The sequence below is a fragment of the Rattus rattus genome, chromosome 11 (assembly GCF_011064425.1).
Source record: "Rattus rattus isolate New Zealand chromosome 11, Rrattus_CSIRO_v1, whole genome shotgun sequence".
NCBI classification, from domain to species: Eukaryota; Metazoa; Chordata; class Mammalia; order Rodentia; family Muridae; genus Rattus; species Rattus rattus.
In genome coordinates, this window is record NC_046164.1 from 75,638,025 (window position 1) to 75,649,794 (window position 11,770).

At 46.9% G+C, this 11,770-nt stretch overlaps 1 pseudogene; it reads right to left on the reverse strand.

The window, feature by feature from the left end:
* Positions 1 to 6,799: 6,799 nt before the first annotated feature.
* Positions 6,800 to 7,571, reverse strand: LOC116912769 (annotated as a pseudogene).
* Positions 7,572 to 11,770: the final 4,199 nt, after the last annotated feature.

An 11,770-nucleotide genomic window follows, 5' to 3' on the forward strand; every position in this document is an offset into this window, starting at 1 on the left:
CAATGTTGAGCTGACACTCACTGATTTTGATCACTGTAGAGTTCCATTTTGTTTCTCTCTGAGACTTATGCAAACTGTCTCTTCCTTGATAGTCTATGCTCATTCTATTAATTATTAAATCCTCTCTTAGTTCTTGAATTTATGTGTTTGTGTGTATGCACACTTTCATGCATGGGTATGTATTTGTGTGTGCATGTGGATGGCTGCCAGAAGTTGCTGTCTGGTATCTTCCTCAGTCACCTCGCCATCTTATTTTTCGAGACAGGCTCACTGATGGAGGCCAGCGCTTACTGCTTAAACAAGACTGGATGGCCAGCGGGCCCTAGGGATCCTCCTGTTTCCTCCACTGCCCCAGCGTGTGGGTTACAAGCACGCAGTGCTATGGGCTTCTCACGTGAATAGTAAGGATTGAACTCAGTCTCTCATGTCTGCAGGGCTGGCTCGACCTCTACCAATCGAGTTACCAGCCCTCCGGCGTATTTACAGGAGCCACTTGACGTTTTTCTGCCAAGTCCAACACTTGGAGCCTCCCAAAGGCAAAGCAGCTTTGCTCGTCTCTTCCGTCCTCCAGGGTGCTTTCCTGTGTCCTGACATGTTTGGCGTTTGTTTTGTGGAAAAACTGGACATGTTAGCTAAGGTAGCGACACTAAGTAGTGATCTGTGTTGTTTGATCATCCCTGTGTGTTCATGCGTGTGTGTGTGTTCATGTGTGTTCGTGTGTTCATGTGTGTTCATGTGTGCGTTCACACACATGCAGTGACTTAGCTGCATGACTTCAGTGGCATCTGCACCCCCTGAAAAGTGAGGTCTCTGCTCATAAGGCACAGCCTTGGGTACCCCTGACCTCTCTCCTCTAGGCTGAGGATGGTTTTATCAGGGCCCTCCCTGACCATTTCCCTGATGTCTTAGTTACTTCCTGACTGCCGTGATAAGACGCCGTGACCAAGGCGGCTTACAGAAGAGTTTATTCAGGGCTCAAGGTTTCAGAGTGTGAGTCCATGACCCTCACGGTGAGGAGCAAGGCGGCAGGCGGGCATGCGTGGTGCTGGAGCAGTGGCTGAGACCTCACATCTTGATCTGCAAGCACGAGACAGAGAGCTAATTGGGGATGGCATGGGCTTTTTGAATCCTCGAAGGCCACACCCAGTGACACATGTCTTCTAACAAGGCCACACCCACTCCAACAATGCCACATCTCCTAGACCTTTCCAAACTGGGCGCCGAGCATTCAAATATATGAACTATGAGGCCATTCTCATTCAAACCTCACACCAGATGACTTGCGTTGGGTTCCTGGCCTCACATGCAGGCCCTTCCCTCTATGAATTGCTGATCAGTTTCTGTGTTTTTATTGAGAAGCTCCCAAACAAATCATTCTACACTAACCAAACCCACATGTGGCTGCTTAGTTGGGACTCGCTCTGAGTTCTTGCCTTGGTAGTTTCTTTCCTGCCTTGCTCTATACAGTTTCTAATGGGTTTCCCTGTGTATGTTGACATCATGGAGCTTCTGGGGTCCTCCTGTTTGCTGTCCATGAAGCTGAAGGCTCTCCAGTCTCACGTGGCTCTGGAGGGTCCTCATGCTTGAACGGTCTCATCTGCATCCTCAGGGGACTCACCACAACTCTACCTTTTCCCAAGAAGAAGCTTTTGTCATTGCTCTGAGGCTGGGTGACAGCTGGTGTCAGGACAATGGCCTGCCGGTTCTGTATTTTTTTTTTTTAATATAATGTCCATTTTATCTTTCTTCAGTCCTTATGAAGCCATCTCTTTTACGTGGGCTTTGTGAACGTCACCAGAAGGTCTAAATTGTGGTGGGAGTGTTTGGTCCTTCCCAGCTTCAGGAGAGGGATTTCTGACTACCTTGCTATGAATGGTTCAGCTCCTTCAGTAATCCAGCTCGATGTAGAGTTTAGGAAGCACATAAGTGTTGAAGACACTTACTTTGTATATGGATGGCCCTAACAGGGGAGGGTCCAAATGTCTGGATGACTTTTTAAGAAAATATTATTTTATTTTTTTATTTCACGTTCATTGGTGTTTTGCCTGCCTGTATGTCTGTGTGAGGGTTTTGGATCTTTTGAAACTGAAGTTACAGACAATTGTGAGCTGCCCTGTGGGTGCTGGGAATTGAACCTGGGTTCTCTGGAGGAGCAGTGAGTACTCTTAAAAACATTTCCCCAGCCTTCACGTGGCAACCTTCTTACTGGCTTTGTCCTTGGGCATTCGCTGGGCTCAGTGCAGTGGCTTGGCCCTTTCTGGCATGATAGTTGTTTCTTCTTTGTTTGGTCATCTTGGGGCCAAGACCTGAAATAGCCCCATTACTCTTAGGGTAACAAACTATACAGTGTGTGCTGGTCTTCTCAGGAATAGGATGTCACTTGTCGCTTGGTCATGGTGTCTCCTGATGCTTGCAGTGTTTCACGTGGTTAAACATCCTCTAATATCACTGAAATTGTGGTCTTTCCTTCCCCCATTCCTTCGTTCCTTCCTTGACCCTTTCTTTCTCCTTCCTTCCTCTTTCCCTGCCTCCCTCCCTCCTGACAGTCTGTTTGTCTGTCTGTCTTCTCTTCCCTGAACAAATTTGTATCCTAGGTTGGCCTAAAATTCCCCATGTAACCAAGGATGAGCTGGACCTTCTGGTCCCCCTGCCTCTGCTTCTGTGTCCTGAGGTTACAGGCATTGCCACGGGCGTCTGATTTATGTGGCGACACTGAACCCAGGGCTTTGTGCATGTGAGGCACTCTCTCAGCTGCTGCACTCCCAGCCTACATCGTGTTTTTTGATTTTTTTTCATTTTTATTAACTTGGGTATTTCTTATTTACATTTCGATTGTTATTCCCTTTCCCGGTTTCGGTTTCGGGGCCAACATCCCCCTAACCCCGAGTGGTTTTTGATCTTATTCCGTGAATTTGCCGCCCACTTCATGACTATTCATACAAACTTCTTTAAAATTTACAGCATGGAGCACACTGGGCTGCTCCTACCTTTGAGGAAGTCTATTTCAACATCTCTTAGGAATGCCTGATTCATTTTCCAAATAAACACCCACTTAAACTGCCTCTTGATGGAATCCTTTACTTCATGAAATCAAAAGCTGAGAGTCCTTCTCTCCCCCTTAACACCAAACCTTTGCCACGCAGCAGGATGGCTTGTGGACGGCTGGGCTCACTACTCTCAGCCATTAGCATTGGAGCAGTGGGTGGGAGAAGGGATTCTTAGCCAGACCTCACCTGTACTGGCCTGAATTAGAGTTTGCAACACAGAGGGTGGGAGGGGGAGGATCTGTAATGTTGGCGCTCTGTCCTCAGTCCCAGGGAGTGACTGACCCTTCCTTGGGGGCATGGACGGAGAAAGGCTCCTCTCTTCAAGGGAGCTGCCCCAGGACAGGTTCCAGCCATCAGACCTGCAGAGTGATCAGGAGGAGGATGGTGCTCTGGGACGCAGGTCTCCCCTTTCTCCTAGACTGTCGGAGAACCCAAACAAAAGCATCTCCATTTGTTTTATGCCTATGGGGCAATTTCCGGGGAGTTTAAAAAAAACTTGTTTTAGGTGTATGCCTGTGTGTGTGTGTCTGTGTACCATGTTGGCACCTGGCGTCTTCAGAGGCCAGAAGAAGACTTCAGATGTCTTGGAACCGGAGTTACAGTCGGTTGTGAACCACCTTGCACATGCTGGAAATTGAACTTAATATCCTGGAAGAACAGCCAGTGCTCTTAACCGTTGATCTATTTCTCTGGCTCCAATTTCCAGAGATTTTAAACGTTGTTTTAATAACAATAATTTGTGAGTTATTGACACTTTGCTGAGGGGACCCTGGTCTGTAGAAGTTCCCACAACACTGCCAGGGATGTTTGCCCTTCCTTCTAGAGGTAGAGTCCAAGTGTCCGTTTAGTTTGGTGGTATTTAAAAGACATTGCTTAGCTTTCCCCTCCCTCCCTCCCTCCCTCCTCCCCTCCTTTGTCTCCTCCTCTCTCTCTCTCTCCCCTCTGTTTGTCTGACTCCTCCTCCCTCCCTCCCTCCTTCCTTCCCTCCTTCCTTCCTTCCTTCCTTCCTTCCTTCCTTCCTTCCTTCCTGTATTGCATGTTATTTTCTCTGGCTAATTTGAAGATTTTCTAATTATGGATATTTTGCTTTGAACACTCTTGTGTATTTGTTTTTTCATGTTTCTCTAGCATTTATCAACTTTCTTGGATCTGTGAGCTGGTTTTCATTAAACTTAGAGAAAAAGCAAACATTTTTAAAAAATTCCCCCCTTGTTTTTCCTTCCCAAGGTCCTCTTGACTGAGGGCTCCAGAGCTGTGTCTTTAAGGCTGCCTGAGGTTGTTGCCAGCTCTGTTCAGTTTTAGAATTTTGTTTTGCTTTGTTTTTCTATCACTGGGCCCTTCACGTCATCTTCCTTTTACCTCAGGGTCTAACCTATTGTTAATCTTGTCTTCTGGCGATTTTTTTTTTTTTTTTTTCGTAGTTGGGTTCCGATCCCTGGTCTTTTTTTTTTTTTGGCAAGGGTTTTTTTTTTTTTTTTTTTCCCCACCCCCCTGGGTTGAATTTTTAAATCCCTTCTTTCTCAGCACAGAGGTAATTAACGTGTTCTAAGCTTTTTTTTTTTTTTTTTTGAGCTGGGGACTAAACCCAGGACCTTATGTGTTGCTAGGCAAGCACTCTACCACTGAGCTAAATCCCCAACCCCACTAAAATGTTTTTTAAAAAGTTATTTACTTTTAAATTTTACACTTGTATGGGCATTTTGTCTGCACGTATGTCTATGCTCCATGTGTGTGCAGTGCCTGAGGGGGCCAGAAGAGGGCGCTGGACTCTGGGCGTTGCAGATCCTCTGGAAACGGAGTTACAGACAGTTGTACATCACCATGTGGGACCAAGCACAGTTTCTCAGCAAGAGCAGCAAGTGCTGCTAACAGCTGAGTCATCTTTCCAGTCCCTAGACATTGCATATTGCATATGCATACACACACACACACACACACACACACACACACACACATTCCTCTTAGTGTTTTAAATTTCCTAGCTTTAAAAAAATTACAGTTTAAAGCCTATTTTTATTGATATGTATATTTTTAGGAGCAAAGATAACGAAAGTATTATTGAAACGCCAGATGGACAGTCTAAAACAGCATTTGAAAACAAGCTTGCAGTGTGTACCATCAGCAAAAACTGGGAAGAAGGGAAAAGAGACAAGCGGGGGCAGGGTGTTCCCAAACCAGCCTGCTAGTTATTGAGGGCTTGTGAAATACTGCGTGAGCACAGACTCACAACTAAAAGTGCGATGTCATCTGTAGTGAACATTTTCATAAAATACACTGTAGAGCTGGGATGGGGCTCCGTTAGTGTCATGCTAACCCAGCATACACAAAGCTATGGGTAGAGCCCGAGCACTGTACAAACCACAAGTGGTGGCTCACACGGCAGTCCCACACTTGGAGGGTTATCACTGCAAACAAATAGGTTATCCTTGGCAAGTCTGAGGCCAGCCTGGGATATGTAAGATCCTGTCTCAGAAAATCAAAACCAAAAAACCAAAACAAACAAAATGCCCAGTGTGATGGCGCAATGTTTAATCCAAGCACTCGGGAGGCTGAAGCAGTCAGATCTCGAGGATTCGAGGTTAGCCTGGTTTGCATACTGGGTTCTAGGCCAGTCAAGACTACATGGTGAGACCTTGTCTCAAACACCCACCCCCGAAACAACCCTACAAAACCTAAATACATACAATACACAAATAGTTTGCCCATTTACACACTGACCGAAGTGTACATATCATCCGTCCATGAAATCCTAAAGCATCTGAAGTGACCCCAGCTGCACAACAAGAAACGGGATGGAAAAACGGTGGTAAGAGATTTCATTGTCTGAAATTACAAAATTAACTGTGCGTTAGAACAAGTGTTTGAGGCCATTTGTTCCCATCCTTCCTTTCGGCTGACCTTTAGCGATGAGGTCACCACTTACATCTTCCTTTTATACGAAGTCATCATGATCCTGTCACTCAAGGAAAGCTCCCTCTCCTTTATCAGTCTCCTCTCTCTCCGCATCAACCCTTGATAGGGCAACTTGATGAATCTCGTTGGAACCGACATATTCTTCATTAGAGTTCCCTTTAAACTCCTGTTTTTTATAAGTCTCAAGAGCTTTTGATTGGTTATTGTAGCTTTCAGGGCTCCGCCAGTGGACTCATTTGATTGGTTGTCGTGGCCCCCCTGCCCCATTTGTTTTGTAGTTCTTGTATCACCGTCATTGTCTTGCTCAGAGTAGTACATATGTGGTTCTCGCTTTTTTTTTCCTCATCAGAAGCTGGTTTAAAAAGAGCGCATGCAGGGGTTGGGGATTTAGCTCAGCGGTGGAGCGCTTGCCTAGCAAGCACAAGGCCCTGGGTTCGGTCCCCAGCTCCAAAAAACGAAAAAAAAAAAAAAAAAAAGAGTGCATGCAAAGGTTGATAGGGAGACATCGCTACTGATAATGCCTTTAAAATTGTACCTGGATTTTTCTCTCCTGCTAAACTAGGATGATTAATCTTTTTTTTAAATTTATTTATTTATTTATTTATTTTGGTGGGAGACAGTCCTTACTGGGGTGGGTCACAAGATAGCAGATCTTTCATCCAAGAGCCACAAGAGCTGAAGCCAGCGCGACGCGACAGGCTTTTCAGTAACAATAGTCGAGAGATGGCACAGGTGAAGGGTTGGGCAAACAATTCAGCTCTGGTGAGCTCTGCCACGCCCCACTGCCAGCATCTGGTACAGACTAGCTCAGGCATGGAAAACGAGCCAAAGTCCAGGAGCCCACACGACAGCATGAACGGTGACTCATGTGAGGCTGTCAATGAGGGAGTCCCGCATGCTGGTGGCAATGGTGCTAGGCTTGGCTTCATTTAGCTTGAAGACGCTCTCCACCGACAGCTCTGTGCTGGTCGTGTCCAGACCACAGAAAGCACACCAATCATTCACTACCATCCCAGCAGCAATCACCTCGCTCCCTCGGTTCACAGTACCGGCCACAAGGGGGACCTGAAGAAGGGAGGACAACTCATCCTGGTCCTGGATTGAAGTTTTAGGGTGCACCAGACCTCCTTGATTACTGAAGACACAGTATCTTCCAACTAACACCTGGTCAGCAACTGTCTGTCTGAAGACTTCCACCTTGAGCACACCAGCCAGGATTTCTTCTGTCTCCCTATCCAAGTCTGGGTGGACCAAGGCCACATAGTCATTGCAGGTGGTGACATTGCCAAGGGCTGAGAGCCCCTCCTCTACTTGCCGTATCTGCACTGAATCCGGAAGGCTGTCGAGGATATGCTGCAGCTCCTGTGGTGTTGGGAAGTGGTTTTGTTGGGTACCAGTAGCCCATGCCTATTCCCCACACACACACACACGCCCGATGATTCGGCAGCTGGCGATGGATGCGTGCACTACAGGAATGGTATCTCAGAGCTCGCCCTGGAACACACTGTAGAAGTTCTCTGATCCTCCGATGGCCACCAGGCAGTAGGTGTTAGTGAGTTTGGCAAGACAATCGACCTCACAGTTGTTCTCGAACGAGGCTCTGACCGCCATGTGCAGGCTTGTCCCCTTGCTAGGGCGGCCATACGATAATGAGATGTAGGGCGCCCTCCAGTGGTGAACAATGGTACTGCACATGTGCGGTTTTTGCACCTGGTGTCAGTTGGCCGTTAATATGCTAATGAGGGGCGGTACCATGCTAGTGAGGTGATTCATTCTCCGCCAATCCCTGGAGGACAAGTAGTGGGGTGATAGTGGGGTGACCCGTGCCCCACCAATCCCTGAGAGATTATTAGCATACTGTTGTGTATATAAGGCGAGCGACTTTGCCGCTCCTGGTCCCTGTTCAAGAGAGCTGTACAGTAAAGGCTTGTTCGCAGAAGAATCCTGTTGCCCCGCGTCGTTCTTACTGGCGAGACGTTGGGCGCGCGACAAGTGGTGCCGAAACCTGGAACCAACATCGCCGGTGCCGAGGGGACCCTTCAGTGTGCTGAAGAGGATTCAGAACTGCGAGAAGGTAAATTAAAAGGTAAGCTCCGAGAGGCATGCCCCTTTTTGGATTTAGTCTTGCCGTGGAGGGATTGTTGCTCCTTCTTATAGTGACTGTTGTCTTCTTACTAGTTGTGTTAAAATGTGAGGACATAGTCAAGGCAGGACAGAACATTCAAGAGAGCATGTCAGAAACGGAGGGGAGTGAGAAATTAGGAGCGCGCAAAAAGAAAAAGGTTACTAAAACAAAAGTGAAAGAGATACAAAAGGCGGAAGAAATGCCTCCGGAGGAAAAAATAGGTATGCCCCGGAGGAGGAAGTACAAGTCATCCGGAGAGGATACTTTGTATCCATTAAAAGAATTAGAAGCCTTAGAACTGACTGGTAGTGACTCTGAGCAAGAGTTGTCAGAGTCGGAGGAGGAGGAATTAGAGGAAGAGGCAGCCAGATATGAGGAAGAAAGATATGGGACTAGGTGGAGAGCCACTGTGAAGAAACCGAAAGTTATTAATGCCGCGGTGGCCTCCGCTCCCCCGCCTTATACAGAGGGGAAGTGTGAGTACTCTTTCTGTCCGCCTGAAACACAGTGAGCACTCAGGCAAATGTTTCCTGTGTTTGAGGACGATGGCGTTCATTCTCATCAGCCCCTAGAGCACAAGCAAGTTAAGGAACTGGCAGAGTCTGTTCGTGCCTATGGGGTTACTGCTAATTTTACCATGTCACAGGTAGAAAGACTAGCAAGCATTGCCATGACTCCAGCAGACTGGCAGTCTGTGACAAAGGCCTGTCTCCTTAGCATGGAACAGTATATTGAGTGGAAGGCACTGTGGCACGATGCTTGCCAAGCACAAGCATGCGCAAATGCAGCAGCAGGACAACCTGCCTGGACATTTGACATGTTAACTGGACAAGGGCAATGGGCCAATAATCAAACTGCCTTCCCCTTGGAGGTATATGGCCAGATTGCTACTAGTGCTGTCAAGGCATGGAAAGCTCTAACTAACAGAGGAGAGGTGTCCAGGAACCTGACCAAGGTCATCCAAGGACCAAATGAGCCTTTCTCAGATTTTGTGGCCCGCATGATGGAGGCTGCTGGCAGGATTTTTGGAGACCAAGACCAGGCCATGCCCTTAATAGAACAGTTAGTTTTTGAACAATGTACCAAAGAATGCTGCAATGCAATCCTCCCCTGGAAATCTAAGGGGCTGCAGGCTTGGCTGAAAGCCTGTAGGGAAATAGGAGGACCACTTACCAATGCCGGTCTAGCCGCAGCTATATTACAAGGACAAAGGTGGCCTGGCCTCTCTAGTAGAGGCATCACGTGTTTCCAATGTGGAAAGCCTGGTCATATGAAAAGGGAGTGCAGGAATCAGAATCCTGGCTTTAATCCAAAGAAAGTCCCAGGACTGTGTCCAAAGTGTAAGAAAGGGAAGCATTGGGCCAATGAGTGCAGGTCAGTAAAGGACATAACGGGGAAACCCTTGGATGTGTCAAAAAATGTCCAAGGGGGCCCCTGTCCTCGGGACCCTCAAATATATGGGGCAACCAGCTCCCCAGTAACCTGGGCTCGTCAAACTTCCCCAGGAGAGCCACTCCGGGTTCCGCAGGATTGGACCTCTGTGCCACCTCCAGAATCGTCCTAACCCCTCAAATGGGGGTGCAGCCTATCCCCTCTGACTTTCGTGGCCCTTTACCACCCAATACAGTTGGGCTGCTTTTAGGACGCTCCTCTACTACTCTTAAGGGATTGGTGGTACATCCTGGGGTTATTGATCAAGATTACGAGGGCCAGTTGAAGATCATGTGCTCCTCCCCACGAGGTCTCTTCTCCATTTCCCCAGGTGACTGGATTGCACAATTGCTTCTTTTACCCAGTTGTCACTCTCAGTTTAAATCAGGAAGTACAAAAAGAGGAAAGAAGGGTTTCGGCTCTACGGGCACTGATTCAGCATATCTTATGGTCGATTTACACGCTCGACCTACTCTGATCCTAACCATTGAAGGAAAGACATTTGAGGGAATTCTAGATACAGGGGCAGACAAAAGCATTATCTCCACTAAATGGTGGCCTACAAAATGGCCCATTACTCAATCTTCCCATTCATTACAAGGTTTAGGTTATGAAGCTAGTCCAACTGTTAGCTCTAGGCCCTTAAAGTGGAAAGCCCCAGAAAGACAGGAGGGTAGTTTCGTCCCATATGTTCTTCCTTTACCTGTCAACTTATGGGGAAGAGATATTTTGGCTGAGTTAGGGCTTAAACTTATGAATGAGTATTCCCTACCAGCACAGAGAATGGTGAGGGATATGGGGTATGTCCCAGGAAAAGGCATTGGTAAGCATCACCAAGGAACTACAGAGCCAATTCAACCCACTGCAAAACTCGATCGCCACGGTCTGGGTTTTTCTTAGGGGCCACTGAGGGGGCTATGCCCATACTGTGGATAACAGAGGAGGCTGTATGGGTTCCTCAGTGGCCTCTCTCCTCTGAAAAGCTGGAGGCCGCTCACCAATTAGTAAAGGAACAGTTGCAATTAGGACATTTGGAACCTTCAAGCTCACCCTGGAATACTCCAATATTTGTTATAAAAAAAGAAGTCAGGAAAATGGAGACTATTGCATGATCTTAGAGCAATGAAATTGTATGGATCAGTCCAACGCGGTCTCCCGCTTCTTTCTGCCTTGCCAAAGCAATGGGAGGTTATTATAATAGATATTAAGGATTGCTTTTTCTCTATTCCTTTACATCCTAAGGATAAAGAGAGGTTTGCCTTTACTCTGCCTGCAATAAATCATGTGGAGCCTGATGAGCGCTATCAATGGGAAGTCTTGCCCCAGGGGATGGCAAACAGCCCCACTATGTGTCAGTTATATGTACAACAGGCCCTGACTCCTGTCAGAGGGCAATATCCATCACTAACGATTCTTCGTTACATGGATGATATACTCCTCTGTGGATCCAAACCTCAAGAGCTTGAGATAGCATATGCTGACTTAATTAAGCATTTGCAACAGTTCGGGCTAACTATAGCTACTGAAAAGGTTCAGAGATCACTGATGGGCAAGTTTTTAGGAGCCGTTGTACATCCAGAAGTTATTACTCCACAAAAAATTGAAATCAGGCGAGATCACCTACAAACCTTAAATGATTTTCAAAAACTTTTGGGAGATATTAATTGGCTACGGCCATTCCTGAAAATATCTACTGCTGAGTTAAAACCTTTGTTTGATATATTGGAAGGGGATCCACAATTAACATCCCCGCGATCCCTGTCTATGGAGGCTGTAGAGGCCCTCCGAAAGATGGAGAAGCTCTTTCTGAGGCTCAATTAGTAAGGATACAACCTGATGAACCTTTTGAGTTATGTGTTTTGCAAACTGCTAAATTACCCACTGCGGTGTTATGGCAGAATGGCCCCTTACTTTGGATTCACCCACAAGCCTCTCCGGCTAAAACCATAGAGTGGTACCCCTCAGCGGTGGCAAGATTGGCTATGAGAGGACTAAAAGTAGCTGTAACTCATTTTGGTAAACATCCAATAAAAATTGTTATACCCTATACTGCGGAACAGCTCCAAGTGCTGGCCGCTACAAATGATGACTGGGCAATACTTGTGTGCATCTTTTCAGGGGTGTTTGATAATCACTACCCCAGGCACCCCATTTTGACCTTTGCAAAATGTTATCCCCTTGTGTTTCCCCGGGTTACCAGCATGGAACCCCTTCAGGCAGGGGATATTGTTTATACGGATGGTTCGAAAACTGG